At 38.9% G+C, this 17609-nt stretch overlaps 1 long non-coding RNA gene across 1 annotated transcript in view; it reads left to right on the forward strand.

The window, feature by feature from the left end:
• The window catches only part of LOC118496054, a 24349-nt gene extending 8970 nt beyond the window's left edge, over positions 1-15379 (forward strand). The window contains exon 3 of the long non-coding RNA XR_004898523.1: positions 15369-15379. This is a non-coding gene — a long non-coding RNA (uncharacterized LOC118496054). The remainder of the gene's footprint in view (positions 1-15368) is intronic.
• The last annotated feature ends 2230 nt before the right edge of the window (positions 15380-17609 follow it).

Below are 17609 nucleotides of genomic sequence, written 5' to 3' on the forward strand. Positions count from 1 at the left end.
CCATTCAGTATGGTCAAACAAACTAGAAAGGAAGTTTTGTCCGTCTTTAAATCCTGTTCTGAATAGTGACACTCATAGTTGGGGTGAAAAGCCAACCATCATCGAGAGACATAATTAATCGTACACTTTTGCTACACACTTTTGGGATTTTGGAAAGGTTTGGGAGAAGGGTGTTTCAGATGATATCAGACGATCCAACAAGCACCTTTAAAACATACTGATGCCTTACTACAATACATTACACTGGATTTCTTTTGGTTAAGAAAACAACCCATGTGTGTATGTATATTTGCATTTATGCAAGATGTAGGCATCTGTGTAGAGGGTCATGTGTTGTGCTGCATAATACAATTGTTTAAGTCTTTGCCAGGAAATGTAACTTTACCATGTACAACTACCCAATCGCCATTGGTTGGAAAAGTGTTTTCTACCAAATAATGTATATGTTGAAGTTAAGGCAGTTTAACAATAACAACAAGAACACAACACTAGAAGTTAGCATGCTGAGGAAGAGGAGACAACATTTTGATTCAATGAATTCTGTGTCTTTGTTGTCTAACCATGGAGCATGAGAAGCTCCTGAGGATACATCTGGCATATCAAGGATAGTTTTCTCCATTTCACTTTACAACATATCCAAAACAAACTCGTGAACAGAGTTTTGATGACTACCCATAGTGCCTCCACCTCCACTGTACCACAGCTTGCACCAAAATAGCCTAAGTTAGATGATAGTGATCATCAGCCTCCTTATGCTGGGAATTCTTAAATATCTTTTCAGAAGTGTTTTAGTCATGAATGAATATGCATCTTTGATCTGCTAGCTCTAAAGATGCCAATGTGCGTCTGTCATTGGGAGTGTTTGTCCGTCCAACACTTCGTTTCAGAGCAGATTGTTTGTTTCACAGCATGAATCCTGTTCATTTTGTTAAATCTGTGGCTTTGTATCTAGTGCTACCACCCACCATTCTACTTGCACACAAGATATTAAATAAAGTTATAGCCTGATGCCATGGCATTTGATGAACGCATTAATGCTTCCCAGAAGAAGAATCTAACCTAACATTTTACAAGCAATGTTTGTTTTTTTAACATTTTATCCCACCTGGCTCTCTACAAATAACCAATTAAGTTGTTGTCAATAATCAATGAACATGACTGTCGGGTGAAATACTTTCGTTGTTAAAGTTATACACAAGTAAAGGATGCTAACAGATTCTATGAACTCATTCCAACATGGCCAAATCAAACATTCCTTTTTTAAGGTAAGATAAATAGAAATACCAAAACAGCAGTAAACTTTTTATTTTTTTACCTGACAACAGTAACATGCGGCAGGAACATCTGTGAGCCTGGATTCTATTTGAGGGAATGTTTTAGCATGAGGGATATGCAAGATGGATCGATATGCTGCCTGCAGGCTGAGATAGTGACATGGGAGACAAAGAACAAGGCTATTCTTACGGAATTGCCAGGAGCATGCTGCGAATGGACTTCAATAATGTTTCAGATGAAACACAAATGGGCTCACAATATCAATGAAAACATCCCATGCATCGAGGTGCATAGACAGCAGAAGCAGGACGTCCATAGTATGCCCCAGAGAGGGCGTGACACTCGACTCCGTCACATACCCGTTTCCTCAAAGTTTGAATTCGCCCCCTTCAGAAAATGAAGGTCTAAAGGTTAATTATTTGGATGTGTAAAGCAATGTGTAGCACACATGAAAACCATTCCTCTGCTCTAAACTGCTAGACAGTTCTCACATTTCTGTCATGATGCTTCACTAATTTCACTCACTCGCTCATTTGGGGTTAAAACAAACGAAAAAGAAAAAGAAATCAACGACTTGAAATTGGCACATTTATGGAATTCTCCCTGTATAGATGGTGCTAAGTGAAAATTAAAAGTCTGGTCTTTAAAGTTTTGCCAGTTCTGCAGTATATTCTATACAATAGCTATAGCAAATAAAACCAAACCTACAGTCTCTATTATGCCTTTGATGCAAAATATTTGAGACATGTTGCTCAGAGAAGATGATTTGACACATTATCCAGGTCATCTGTCCAGCCAGTTATTCTACAAAGTTATCCAACGTCAAGCTATGTTATCCGACTAGAATGCTGTCCAGTCCTTCTCTAACCATGAACATCAGATCCTGTTTACTGTGTTTTATCAACTGTCAAACACATACACACGTAGACCATAAAACTCCTGCAACAGCAGCAGTACTATTAACATCAAAGCTAGTGTGCACCTTTACTTCACATCTAATTTCTCCAATCAGTCTGAGGTAACATTTAAAATCTTTCTTGCGAAATGGCATACAAATGAGACCCATTGAATTTTACCAGCCGTGTCTCACTGCACACACATGCTGATATGTCTACTGACTGAATAGTCCTGTGATGACAGGAATATAAAAAGACTGCAACAAGAGTGAGAGTCTACAGCCATGCTAGCAGATCTGTGAGAGCGAAATGATGCTTTGAGCTAAAAGCTAACATGCATGCTAACATGATCACAATGACAATGCTAAAAGGCTGATATAAGCAGATACAATACTTATCATGTTCATCTTACTATAGCATGTTAGCAAGCATGCTATGATAATCAGCATGAAACACAAAGTACAGCTGAGGCTGATGGGAATATTATTTTTGCAGGAATTTCGACATAAACAATAGTACAGGACAAGTGAGATTTAGACCAGATGGTGGTGCTAGATGAACAGTTAAGGGATTGTCAAAGTGACACTGATAATGGCTGCATTCCATTAAGATTTGGGTCCTGGTATTGGGCATTTGGGCTCACTTACACATGTACTTATCCTGCTATGACAAATCTAAATGTCAATTATGAGATTTTGACTAGGATATGTAATTGTGTGATTTCTTTGTCCTAAATCCTTGTTTATTATTGCAATGTCACCAATGACCCCATATATGGACACTGGATCCAGTTCAGTAATTAATTATGACATTTCACAGATGAAGAAAGAATTGAACAGAAATAGGTTTAAGCCCCCAAAACATGTTCATATGCATACATAATTATTTCACAACAGATGTAAAGGTCCTAGAAGGATCCCACATTTGGAATATTTTAACTGTGACATTGGTAAAAGTCACAAAAAGCCCTCAAGGAACATTGTTTTTTTTTTTTTTTTGATGAAAATGAGGACAAGAGCTCCTAGAGCCCCAGTGACCTCCGTAATCATCGGGTGGTTAAATTGAGGTTACATTTGCTTTAGGTGTTGGCAATTAATTCAGACTGGGGCCCATTCCAGACTTTTGTCCCCATTTTTCCTCGAGAATATGTTGCTCCTCACCTTACCTCACCCACCCACTCACTCAGCTTCCACACAAATACAGTACATACTCACAACAATTGCATGAAAACAAAATCAAGTGCTTGCACTCAAACACCTTTACCTATCTGTCCCTCTCACTTTCAGAATCCACAAGCACAGCATTTGAATAGATCCCTGCTGGGTGCAAGGTATCACAAAGCAGAACTATTATTATTATTATTATTATATGTTAATTCAATTTTATTATTTGCATAATTTTGTAGTAAAACTCAGAACACTTCTTTTTGCATCAGCCCATGCTGCACATTTAATGGTGTTCTTGGTTTTATTCAGCAAAGATAACTGAGTAAACCTGACCAAGGTCTAAGGGGAGAGCTTCCTCCACTCATATAATCAGCTTGCATTTCTTCAGTTCTGTCAGTGTTGCCCATCTGCGACTGAACTCATCTCATGGAGACAAATCTTTCTCTAAAATGCCACCATCACAATAGGAACAGACCTTTAGCATTTCAGAATACAGGCTCTTAATTACAAACAAAAATTACATTTACTTTGCATTTATCTATCCACTTATCTCTTTTATTTCTGGACAAATATCACCTCTTATCCTGTTGTTTTTTGCAATCATGTGTAATGCTTGTAGGATATGAGTGTTTTCTCAAATCCCTCTGTACTGACAGCAGCTACAGTGTATTTTTGTATATCTGGTCAAGTGAATTGGTAAATTTTAACCGCGAGAGAACATAAGAACAGCAAGGTTTGACTTTTGTGACAAGGGTGCACTGAACATGAACAATGTGTGCTCAGTGGGCAGGAAAATTGATGACAGCATATATCTGGAGGCTGCATACCTGCAGTGTTAAAGATGTCAGACTGCTACTGGGGCCAGTTGAGCACTGGTGAGCACAGCTCCACAACCTTGACACATTTCACGGTACTCCTTATCTTTTGGTTTTCGCTCTCTTTGCTTCCTAACAGGCTGGGTCTGCCCTGGTAAAGACCTTCCTGCTTTGGTTTTGGTTGCATCACGGTTCCCCCACCCCCAAAATAGGATCAGTAAGGGATTAGTTATGTGGGGAGAACAGAATCAGCAAACACAGTGACATGTTGCCTTCTTTTCACCTGCAGAGGATCAGAGTGTGTGCAGGTGCTGGAGACCGATATCACCATCTGATACCCAGAATGCACACCTGCAGAAATGTGGACGACACCTGCATGAGACTCAGTTTCGGGCTGCCTCTCTTCACTTTTACCCCCTCCACTGTTGCCTGAGGGACCTCTAGATGGCACTGTGCAGCTGTTTGTAAAATGTCGCTCTTCTGTCTTTGTGGCTGTCTTTCTCGATCCACTGCTGTATTGTGAGGGGCATTTGAATGCCTCATTTCACTCGCACCCTCTTTTTTTGGTTATTTTTGTTTTTCACTGCCAATTGTCCTGAGGAAAAATGATACTTTGGTCAGTCAGTAGGTCAATAACAGATAAAGCATTGCTCAGTGGGAATTTTCAGCTTGAATAGCCATGTCTCTAAATTATTTGCCTTTGTATATTTTGTTAAAAATGACTGAAGCTTGTCTTGATTTTCACAACACTCAACTTCACAATGACTGACAGGGACACTGAAAAGCTTAAGCTAAAGAACCTTGGAGCAACCTCTTGCCAAATACACTTAGCCAAGCTCCAAGTCTGGTCAAGGTCACTACATTACTTTCACAGAGGCGGGGGGGGATACCGTTCCTGATCGGTTTCCACTTTCAAAATTTGATCCCATTCTGCCTATTATACAGCCAGCTAGATATGACCCCACCTGGATACATTAGTCAACTCTCTGCATCACCTCTGTCCTGCTCTATATGTCACACAAAGGACAAAAAGGAGCCATGCAAGCAGAGCGAGGGGATGCCTGAGCCACCATATTACCTCCCTTAGTGAAATTAATCATTTAATATCTCTGGTGCTTGTTAAAGTTTAGGGGATATGTGAGGAAGTCTGTTAAATGTATGGCATTTCTTTACAGCCCAGTGTAAAACAATAAAGCAGAGTTTCATAAACAAACTGGACAGTAGATATAGTGTCTATTTTTTACAGTTTCTCTGGACAGTTTTGTTGCCTCATTTGCCCTTCAAGGCAAAATCTAACTCTTCGCTCCTCTAACTACTTACTTATCTTTATTCAAGTGCTTTACTTGAGTACAGATTTAAGACACTTCTCCTTTACTGAAGAATCCAATTGACTTCCTTTCAACCAGCTACAACATTAAAATGCAGTTTATTTATTAGTTATCACCAATAGATTTACTTTTGATACTTTACGTACATTTTGTACATTTACTTATGCATGATTCTGAATGCAAGACTTTTACTTGTCGTAGAGCAGTTCTGAGTTATTGCATTGTATTCTTGTTTTTTTTAGTCAATGTTTTCCAAAATGTTGTGTTGCCATATTCTTTAGTTTTGGGAAGACTGTATGAAATCTACATATAAGCTGTATGTGTACACACTGTATGTGTGAAGGGAAAGAGATAATGTCCCCTGCTGGATCAGCATTGCACTGAAATATTAACATTATCATTTGAATGCACATTTCAGTGCCACATATAAAAATATGAACATACAGTAGTATGGCAAATTATTTCATGCTATGTTAAGAGTCAAATGCAGTAAAACGTCTAGCTATACAGATATCCATCAGTGCCAGCAACTCCTGGAGAAATAACTTCACTTCACTCAAATACTGTATGACAACATTCTTCAATCTCAGCTCTTAATTTAGCTTACATTTGAATTGTTCAAAATAGTACAAAAGCCAGTATGGAGACTAATGGAAATATGGAATGCCCTTCTAATGTGTCCATGTCAATAACACCTGGAAAGTTAGTAAATGTATTTGAGTTTTCTGGAGTTCTCTCTGACTAAATGAGGGAAGATAGCGTTTAATACTGGGGCTTGGCAACAGCTTTCATACTTTAAGATCCCGCAAATCCATCTGCAGAAAAAGCAAGAGTAAAAAAAAAAATTCCGGTTGTTATTGTCAATTCCCACTGGAGCAGTGGCAGTACTAAGACTGCAGAGGATACTGATAAGACGGCAAAAGAGACTCTACACCTTATCTCACTGGCACAGTCCTTGTTCACTCAGATTCCTCCCTAGCTGTACGTGAAAAACAAAACACATTTTTTCTTTTTCTTTAATTAATATAACACTTTCTTATTGTAAGAATCAAGACAATCCAGTTAATACTGAAAAAGAAAACACTTTGTTTGACAGTGACAATGATGATTACCAAAACAGGGGGAGAGATTTCCTCGTTTACATTTTTTAATATTTTTTAATGATGTCTCTCAGTGTTTTTCCTCCTACATCTTTTGAAGGCGTACACTCATTGCGAAATCAATTATCGGAGATCATAACCAACTGTTTCTGCTGCTGATGATAAGAGCATCTGCATCAGGCTGACAAATGGCAGAATAGACACCATATTTAGAAACACATTCTGACATCTTTCTAAAACAATCTGACTTTATTAAGGAAGGCTAATAATGGTGTCCTTTGGATTTTACAGGCTTGCGTTAAGGGTCATTAAGCCCACCAGGGTATGAAGCTGCACTCGTGAGAAACAGTACAACTGGGATGGTGACAATGACAAAGTTAGTGGTTGTAAACATAGGTAAGGGTCTCTTTCTACCATCTGATCTGAGGGCTTCGTCTCACACATGGGATTTAATGGGGGTTATACACGATCCATGCACACATGATGAGTCACCTTGCAGGAGACCTGAATTTGTCCGGCTCAGTGATCAAGCTGCACTCGTGACACTGCAAGGACCTGTAGTCATATACTGTATATCCTGTGGCTCTATTGTAGACAAAAGCAATTTAAACAGGGTGACATGCTCTTGTCTGCTACCGCAGCCTTCAATATGAGTGTTCTGTCCAAATCCTGTATAGCTCATTGAGTACATTATAGCTCATACATTCTCTGGGTCCACTCATGCTAATAATGCATGCACTTGCAGTAAGTCACTTTGGATAAAAGCATCCACAAAATGGCATATATCATGATTCACTTAGAATCTACTAAATACACTGTTACAGAGAAAAAGGTTAAAAAATCATTTTCTACCAGCAACAGCATATCATTTCACTTCCCCCTCAACATGCTGAAGATAAGAGCAAACAAGTGGGTCAAGCTGAGAAGAGATGATATTTTTGGGAGACAGCCATCTTTCTGTCAGGATCAAAGGGAAGTGGATGTGCCTTCTGCCCCCTGGGCTTTTCCATCAACAACTCTTTAAGTCTCAAAGAGGATAATCCAAAATGTAGCTATTATGTACGCAAAGCCATTTCACTCTTGTGGCGTAATTTTCTGTGAAAGCCTTTGAAAAGCTACATGTGAATCTCATAATTAAAGATCTCCACATAACAAACCGTGGCATGTTCAACAACAATGCTCCACAGTAACCTATATCAGGCATGTTTACCTGATGTGGTTTAACATATTTTACTTTAAACTGACAACTACGGGCAAGCGTGACATGTTCTGTCACAGTATCCAGGTATTAAACGTTGTTCCCTGGGTACGTTTAACAGAAGTATATCCCTGTTGTGCATCAACAACAACAGTAATGTCCCCTTGTATCAAACCCAGAGCTGTCACACATTTACTGTAACAGCACTGTGTTGGACGGCATCAGTTGTGTGACAGGGCTTCGCCACTCTTTGGCCTTAATAAACTAAACAAAGAATTACTTCATGGCGCGCTTATAACACTGCAGGCATTGCTGAGACTCTTATCTACTCATTAATAGATAAACAGATCTGAAAAGTGATTGGCTGCTGCTTCCTGGAGGGATGTGTCTGAGTCTGCGACATCCATTACCGTAGCATCCCACTATCTTTGTCATTAAAGGATATTGAGAATTTATGAAAAAAAGGTGCATTCTTGTTGAACTCCACGAATAATTCAAATTGGATGGCAAATTGCTACCTGCTGCTCCATTTCCCTTCATGGACAAGGGCAATCTGCAACTGTGTCTCCGTCGTGCATGTCATTCACCACCCCTCTCTCTGTGTATCCTAAGTTCTAAACAATTATGCTGAGACAACAGCTATTACTGCCTGTTATCCTTTATGATTGGTTTTTACATACAAAATGACTTGTTAATAACTGTGCTGAGGACATCAAAAGGACACCTGCCCCATCCTATCAGCCTCACTGTCAATGAGCATCAGTCCCTACAGCAAAAGAAGAGCGGAAAAAATATTTCATTGCATCATAGATGGCTAGAGGAGGCTCACGGCTGGAGGCAAACATGTTTCTGTGTTAACTGATTTCAGCATTGCCAACACACTTATATGAACAGATGAATAACAGCTTCATGCTTATGCTCCACATTGTGTCCATTAAGAAGGCTACTGTGCATCCTGATAAAATGAGAAAAAGTGTGTTGATAAAAGTCCTAGCTGTTCATACATAGTGTATAGTGCATAGTGTATGTGTTAGTGTTTGTGCGCATGAGTATTTGAGATACACACGCACACACGCGCGCGCGCACACACACACACACACACACACACACACACACACACACACACACACACACACACACACACACACACACACACACACACACACACACACACACACACACACACACACACACACACGGAAGAATGTGTAACTACATTACTGTGTTTTCACCCTAAAAGCACAATATCCACATTTTCGGAAATACCCTTATTTGCTTTATTGCCAAGAGTAAGATGAAAAGAATGATATCACTGTATGGTAAATATGCAGCTGGAGCTAGCAGTCGGTTAGTTTAACTTAGCCGAAAGCCTGGAAACAGGGGGAAACTAGCTAGCCTGGCTCTGTCCAAAAGTAACAAAATCAACTAACCAGCAACGTTAGGTTGTGGTTTTACAGATTGTTATGTGGTGGACTATTTCTCAGCCAGAGGCGGGGACTTGTAACTGTGAAACGCATTCTCATTAATGGGTTTGTACGATATCGCACAAAAATGTATGCACACCAATTCCTATGATATTCTACGAAATTAGGCGACCGCCAGCTGGTCACGTGACGCTATTAGTTGTATCACCTGGCACTTGGTAGTTGAGTTTAGCCGATAAAACATTACTGAGCATCATGTGGCGACGACACCAAAGTGACTAGCAAAATATAGTGGTTTGGATTTAAACAATCCACAAAATGTCAGTGTAGGACTATTTGCTTTTACATCCTGTAGGATAAATATCTTTGTTGTATGATTGTTGTATATGATGATTTATACGTTTTGATCAATTGTTCTTGTGTATGATGATACCTGAATAGAATTGCCCTGGGAAATGAATTTGAACAATAATTCGAGTGCACCACAAGCATTATCTTGTGGTAAAGTCATGATGATGATAAAATACCATGTTAAAGATAGTAAGTAGTGGCGACATTGTTATCCACAGCTAACAGGTTAGTTCTGAGATTAAACTCCCAAGAGTCAATTCAGAAGCAGGTGTTAACCCTCAAGACTGGAGGCTCAATGCAAAATCCAGCCAGTGACAGCGTGAAGAAAGTCTCTCTCTTGATTTCCCTGTACTGCTTTTGAGCCACAAGCTTGACAGTTTATTGATCTCCCTCTCGTCTAATCAGTAGCCTTGTCACATTATAACAAAGGAGAGCCTAGCCAAAATGAAAGCAATTTACTTCAGCCAAGGGAAGATTGCAGGGCAGGGTGTAATAGTTTTCTTCCCCCTTCATAGACAATCTGATACAGGCAGTAGTGGAGCTTGGGCTGAAATCAAAACAATGTCTCAGCATATTCAGCCTGGCAGGGTGAAGCTGTGGGAAAACCAACACTTCAACCACTTGTCCATCTTAAAGTCACCCATGAAGGCGGTTATTCAGTCAAAGCAGGTTGTGAGGACGAATGTCGAATGAATCTCAAAATGTGACTGAATAGCTTAATGTTAGATTTGATGGCAGAAGATAACTGATAGATAAGTAATGTAACAAAACAGTGAGTCCATTCAACATAAATTATGAATTAGTTAACAGTAGCATAATTATCAGTTTCTTTCTCCATCTAGGTCAAACTTTTGCGTTTTATTTATGTTACATGTGGTGGCAGCTTTACCTGAAATTAAACATAATCATTATGTCAAGCGTCCCATGAGGTAATGAAGATATGTTGGCGAGGAGCATCCTCACAAGGTACCAATATAACACTACTGTTAGAAAACACAGCAAAAATAAATAGCCTTGTGATTACCATTTAGATTGTGAAGCCTGGACTGCAGGCTAGTACATGCACAAATAAGTAATTGAATTTGCACTTTCCCCTGTATAGGGGAAGCAAACCTGTCTGGAAACAGCTATACTTCCCAATCCCAATTTCTGCATCAGCCTGTTGTCATGTAGCTGAGGCCATCACTTTCGTCCTACAGGCAGTATAGATAATCATAAAAAGGCAACGTTTAGACTAAAGAGGAGCGCTTATCTCATCGTCATGCCTCTTTTTTTCACTTTCAAATTAAGTGTGCTTTCTGAAGAAATGGGCCACTGGGGACACAGTCACCCAAAGCAGCAACTATGTATGTACAGTAGAATGTGGCGTTCTGAGACTGTTCTCCCCTTAAAAATGCCCCCAGAAGTTATTTGTTCAATCGTCAATTACAACTTATATTTACCTTGAGAGTGGCGGCGCCCTCTAGTGGCCAAAATAATTATGACGGGAGCAAAGCAGGAAGTAAGGTGACAAAGTATAAGAGCGCCAAATTCTGCGTAAGGAGGGATGTGTCAAACAAACACAGGACTTTCACTAGGGGTTCGTGTCTCTTGGAAAATAAAAGTAAACGCCAAGTTTTTATTTTTTTAACTTTACAGAACAAACAGAATTGCGCCACGTTCTACTTCATGTGTGTAACCTGGTGGTGATGAAGTAATGTAACAGCTGTATTGATTTTAACCCAAACCACAATCTTTATCTAAAGTAGTTGTTGGGAATCTATTACATTACATTCTGCAAAACCTCTGAACAAAGCCGCTCTCATGTTTTAATTGATACCATAAATTTGTATCATAAATTGTTACACTGTTTTCCTTTCTAAAGATGTATCTGCGTGAACCTACCTTGAACCAATCCAATCCTTTGTTTATGGAGCCTCTTTCTTATTCATCTACTCTCACGTCATTGAAGAGAATGGAGTAATTTTTTGAAAATGTATATATTCGTGTTTGTCTCATTAAACCTTCAAAACATTGTAAACTGAACCCTGCTTTGTGTCGCTTTGTTCTCCGAGATCTTGTAATTGCTTTCAGAATCAACTCAGAGGTCAAGCCAGTAGATGATGAGGATAACCACGAAAAAATTGTGAGCGGATTGTTTCGTAACAGTAATTTTTGTCCAAAACTTAACCAAACTACGACTGTTAACATGTTTTAAACTACGACTGTTTTGTTCTCTGGTTTAGATATGAGGACAAAAACACTCCTGTGGGTTGTATTTTCTGCCATCTGGGGTTCTAATTTATGAAACGCTCCAATGGATCATAATATAGAGTAGGAATAAATAACCTATATCATCGTATGGTTTGGAGAACTTGTTGGTTGTTTTGATGTTTAACAAAAAGTTGTTGCCTTCATGTGTTATTGTATCGAAGCAGCTAACCTCGTAGATCAAGTGTGCAGTACTCTGTACAGACAGCTCCGCGGTTTAGACATCATAATGTTGTTTCAATTATGAGTCCCTTTGGTAACATTAAATTATTTTACTTTGTTACCCCCTGGGTCATCACTTGAGAGTTTTGTTTACAGGGATATACAAGGTTGAGATTCCAAAAGCACCAGAATGACATTGAAAGCAGTCGCTACGCAACTGAGGGAATCTGTGCCTTGCTGTGACCTACCAGGTGACCCAGTCTTTCTGGCTCTGTAAGCAAAACTCACAGGAAGTGAGCTGACACTGCACCTTCAAAAGCAGAGAAAAAAAACCTTCAACACAAAAATCTCCCTCCACAACACCTCCTGCATTTGTCTGTGCTTCCTCGTGTCATATGCCCCACCATTAATAGTGTTCCCCTGTGAAAATGGTTACAGTGCATCCCATTCATCACAGCCTCCTCAAAGTCTAATAAACATGCCCTCCAAGGCTTTATTTTCAGTCTGTGGATTTAAAAGTGCTTTTGATTTTGGTCGTTTGCCCTCTAGTTTCTCTGGAGTCTGTTTCTATGCCTTTGGGATAGAGATCTCTTTGGACTATGGGTTCAGAGATTAAATGCTTAGGGACTGCTAGGCACATAATAAAGTTAGTCAGGTGAAAACTAGAAAATAAAATACAAGGTCTATTGGACACAAGCCTCTGCATGTGCTGCTGGGCTTAATGAAAACTGACAGAACAGAAAAGCGAAGAAGAATATACTAGAAGACGTGGAGATCATGAAATCAAGAACTAATAACAACGTAAAGTTGAATATAGCAAACATAGTACAAGTTAGTAGGCAAAGACACATATTGATTCCACTAGTGTACAAATGTACCAGTTGTTGTGTAGAAATACCTGATCCTCTTAAGGATTCACTCTTAGTTGATTTCATCTGTGTTGCATCTATCTTGCTGGCAGGAATTGAACCCTCTGTAGCATAAATGAATGATCTGGGGCAAAATGTAAAGTTCATCTCTGTAGACGATTCACTGATAGAGCATGTGTAGTGAGTTATTTGTTAGATAATCAAGGGATCAGTTATATTATTGCTGATTGCAATGACTAGCCTTCTTAAACAAAAACAAAAAAGCTATTTTTACTACCAGGGCCTTATTGTCATAGTGTTGGCTTGACAATAAGGTAAAGTAAGCAATGCGTACAGTAACACTCCATCCAGCACCACCATGGTAGAAATTGTGGACTGAAGCGCTCCGCTGGAAACAGCTTTAGAAAAGTATCCAGTGGGGCCAACAGGTAAAAAAAGTCTTCAACAGGTTCTCTGAACAACAATAAAACCATTCTATGCCTCATTTAGGCCAGACATGGCCAACCTTGTGCAATAGAGAGCCAAGGTTAGGTAGGTTTACATTTCAACTAAAGACTCAGTCCACTGATTATTACCCCTTCTAGTGAGAAGAACAACTCCTCATCAGTAAAATAATGTGCTGAGGTGATCAATTGGAATGCAAACCTAAAGACTTTTAGCTGTTCTCATGAACCATTCGTACATATAGCTACGAAAAAGTAAAGCACTGTAATTCGTAAGCATTCCACGGATTTATTGCTGTATGCACCACGACTAAAGCTGTATAAGAAAGCTGTGGGCCGCGTAACGTTAGGATGGAGGAGGAATAGGAGAAGGTTGGGGGGGATGGGTGAGTCATAAAACGCTTTCAAGGAGTAGAGTTTGCTTTCCTCTGTAGTGTTTTAATCCAAACTCTGTAGCGGATAGCTCTGTAGCCGGCGTCACATGACCAACCGGCTGTGGTCTAATTTTGTAGGATATACGAATTGGTGTGCACACATTTTAGTTCTATATCGTACGAACCTGTTCATGAGAATGCGTTGCAGGCAATGGTATATGGCTGGCTATTAAGCTATTAAGACTATCAGTTTCATACTGACACGAAATTCACATCGACTTAACTACAACTACTACATAGAATTGACATTCCATCCATTCACTGGTGTTTGACAAGCTATTGTTTATATAAGGCAGTTACATGTTAAACAGTCACAACACAGCTCTGGAGTGCAAGGCACATTGTGAATTTAATTTTACCAGATCATTACAAAGCAAGTAAGTTTTTCGTGTTCAAACATAAATGCAACATCCAGTTTAACCAGCAGATTCAACCCAGAAGAAGCTCTGAATGTAAAAGAAAAGAATGGGGTAATATTTGGACCACTATAAAAAAACTAAAAATAAATTTTTAAGCTGCAAGACAATAACTAAAAGACAATGCACTGAATAGAGATTCTATAGTTCTGGCTACATGTATATCACTCAGTTATTCCTAGAAATTACAACCATATTGGTTGATTCTGCACATCAAAAGTTAATAGAGTAAAAATGCCTTGTTTATAAACATAATCAGGGGTTTTAAAATATTTTTGTTATGGGTTGGTCTGTTTCTGTTCTGTATTTTGCTCAGTTTCCTGTTTTATTTTGATAGTTTGGTTTTCTGTCTTGTCTAGTCTGGTTTTACTTTATGTCTTGTGTTTTCCCACCTTTTTTGATTGTACTGCCCAGCCCTAATGTGTTTCACCTGTTTCCCAGCCCTTGTGTCACCTGTCTTGTGTTACCTCGTTTCCCTGTGTATTTAGTCTTTGTGTTCCCCTTGTTCTATGTCAGATTCTTGTTGGTGTTTGTGTTCTTTCCAGTCAGTTTGTGTCTGTTCCCAGCGTGTTTGCATCTAGTTTACCAGGTTTGGATTCTTCCCTTTGTTCTCACTTTGTTCCCATTAGTTTGCTGTTAGTTGGTTCCTCGTGTTTTAATTTTTTTTTTGGACTTTAGTTTTTGCCTGCTTTCTTTGGATTCCTTTTGTTGTTTTCGTCTGCCTCATTTTTGGATCTCCAGTATTTTTGTGTTTAAATAAACTCTCGAGCTCAATCCTTCCGCTGCCTGCCTGCCTGCTTGCCTTGCCTCTGCATTTGGGTCCACCTATTTCCCCCTGAACACAACAACTTTATTATGTCCACCTAGCTAAAGCTAGTGCAGTCTAAATGAATAGCTCAGAGGTGTTAACATTTACATTCATATTTTGTCCAATCCATTTATTTATATATATATATATATATATATATATATATATATATATATATATATATATATATATATATATATATATATATATATATATATTATATATATATATATATATTTATATATATATAACGGCATACTTAATCTATTCAACAATCCATTTATCTATCCATCTATCTACATGCACAGTTTTCTCAGAACTGCCTTAACTTGTGAACATCCATGTTCACCATGTATCTCTCCTCCCTTACGGCATCCGTAAGCCTTTATTTCCATATCCATGTGTTTTTATAATCCTGGTATTGCACGGAGAGGGTAATGAAGCATCTGCTCATTTGCCTCGGGGTCACATATAAGTACATCACTTTCATGCCATAAACATGAGCTGCCTTCACCTCTCTTATCACAAAACAGACGCTCATCCAGAGCTGTGGGTGTTGCACATCTGGCGAGGAAGACATGGAGTGAATCAGATGCCTCTGAGTCCAAATCAGTGGAGAGAGTATAAAAAGAAAACAGTCCACATGGTAGGTACCAACATGTACTCTATTAGATTTGTGTTGGAATATTTTGATTTCTAGTATTTTAGATACAACTTGTTCAGCCAGATTGGACTGGAAGATAGAAATATAATTATGGGATCCACATCATCTCTTGAATGACAAAGAGATGGATTAGAACAAATGGAGGCGCCCTGTCGATAATCCTGTGAAAAAGTGGGAGTCACTGGACCGTGAATGGGTTTCCAAATCAAATGTAATGGAACAAGGGGCATGGGTTCAGGAGGGAGGTGAAGAATACATGAGCAGGATGGGATTTTCTGCTCATCCCATGACACATAAAAGGCTGTGAGGTCAAGTCTTTTAATAATGCATGTTCATACGATGTTTACAACCCTGTGTTTCAAAGCTTCATTGGATATTAATCATTATTTCAGAGCTGTAGTAACATGATTTTGAGGGTCAAGAGACTGACCTCAAGATTGTTGGAAGAGACACGGGAGATTAAACTTCATTTCATTCAAACATCCTAAATGTTCAAACTAACACTATTTATCTGTGACTGATAAGGCTTTATGTTGCTCTTGATGGCCTTTATCAGTTAGCTCTCATTAGAGCCAGCGTAATCGACTGCTTGCATTAAACAATGACCCAGGCGCTTCGTTCTGTTCTCGGTTTCACAAATTAACCTAAATTAACTGCATTCCCAGCCCCTGTAAGCAGGCCATGAATAACAGAAACTGAGAGACTCAGTTAGAAGACAAAAAAAGACCTGAAAAAACAACCATCATCATCGAAACGTGGATAACAGTAATTGAGAAATTGGCCATTCATAGGGAACACATTGTTTCAGATTGGATGTCACTGGAGAAGGATAGTGCATCCAGCAGCTGGTGTAAAGACATTTCTCAACATCTAGTGTATGAGCTGCATGTAAATTACAGCAGCATGCAGTAAGTAGGTGAAATAAAACCAGCATGTCTTTTCCCTCTGCACCAGATACATTTTCTTTGTTTTTGGCCTGGAGGCAAAGAAATAATCATGGAAATGTGCAGTAAGGACTATTACTTCTTAAATTAAGCATTACATAAACTGACCTTTTATTTGTATTTATTCTAATTAGACCTTTTACTTTTATTTATTTATTTATATATATATTATTTATATATATATATAAATATATATATAACTGAATATGATGTTCAGCACCATCTTCATAACAAAAATCTAATCAGGTTTTTACTTTTTTATTAGCCTAAATAGAGCGTTACTCCCAAAAAAAAAAAAAAATGCTGCATTGATGAGGGTGGCAGCATAACATACAGCTCTGCAACCATTTCACATCATTTGACATTTCATATCATTTGGTTTGATATTATGGAGCCTGTGGCATTATCTTCAGTTCAATGCCTTTTCCAATTTGAGATCCACTGCCTTCCTGATTTTACCCTCATTTGTAAATGTCACTTAAGTAGAAGTGATGGAAATTATGTGCAGTGGTGTAAAAAGAAAGTTATACAAAAAAGCAGAAGAGAAAAAAAAAAAAAAAATGGGAGGGAGTTTGAGTGAACAAGGCCAAGGGCGAAAAGCATGCGACTTTATGTTCGGTGATTTTGGTACTTAAAGTGTAACTCTCGCCAAAATGCAACCTAGGGTCTTTTTGTGAATGTACCCGAGTCAAACTTTCGTTTAAAAACATATTTAGGACGGAATCGCCACTTTTAAGATTTACCGTATTTTCCTTTTTTGGTCAAATGGCCTTTTGAATGGGAGTGCTAGGGGCACTTTTATGCTAGACTCAAAATAACTATTTTTAAAACACTAAGAAGGCTCAACACAGGGCTCTCAAGTGTCACGCATTGAGTGTGACAGTCACTCATTTCGGTCTTTTGTCACGCACCCCCCCCCCCACACATTGTATTTCTCACGCGGGAAAACTATTTGTAATATATTTAATATGCCGCAGTGCCCAAAATTTCTCTGGCGCGCCACTCTCACTAAGGAACCGGCAGGAATCAAGCGCATCTCCCCTGGAGTTTTTAGTTGAGCCTGCCA

Source organism: Sander lucioperca, chromosome 10, assembly GCF_008315115.2.
Source record: "Sander lucioperca isolate FBNREF2018 chromosome 10, SLUC_FBN_1.2, whole genome shotgun sequence".
Lineage (NCBI taxonomy): Eukaryota > Metazoa > Chordata > Actinopteri > Perciformes > Percidae > Sander > Sander lucioperca.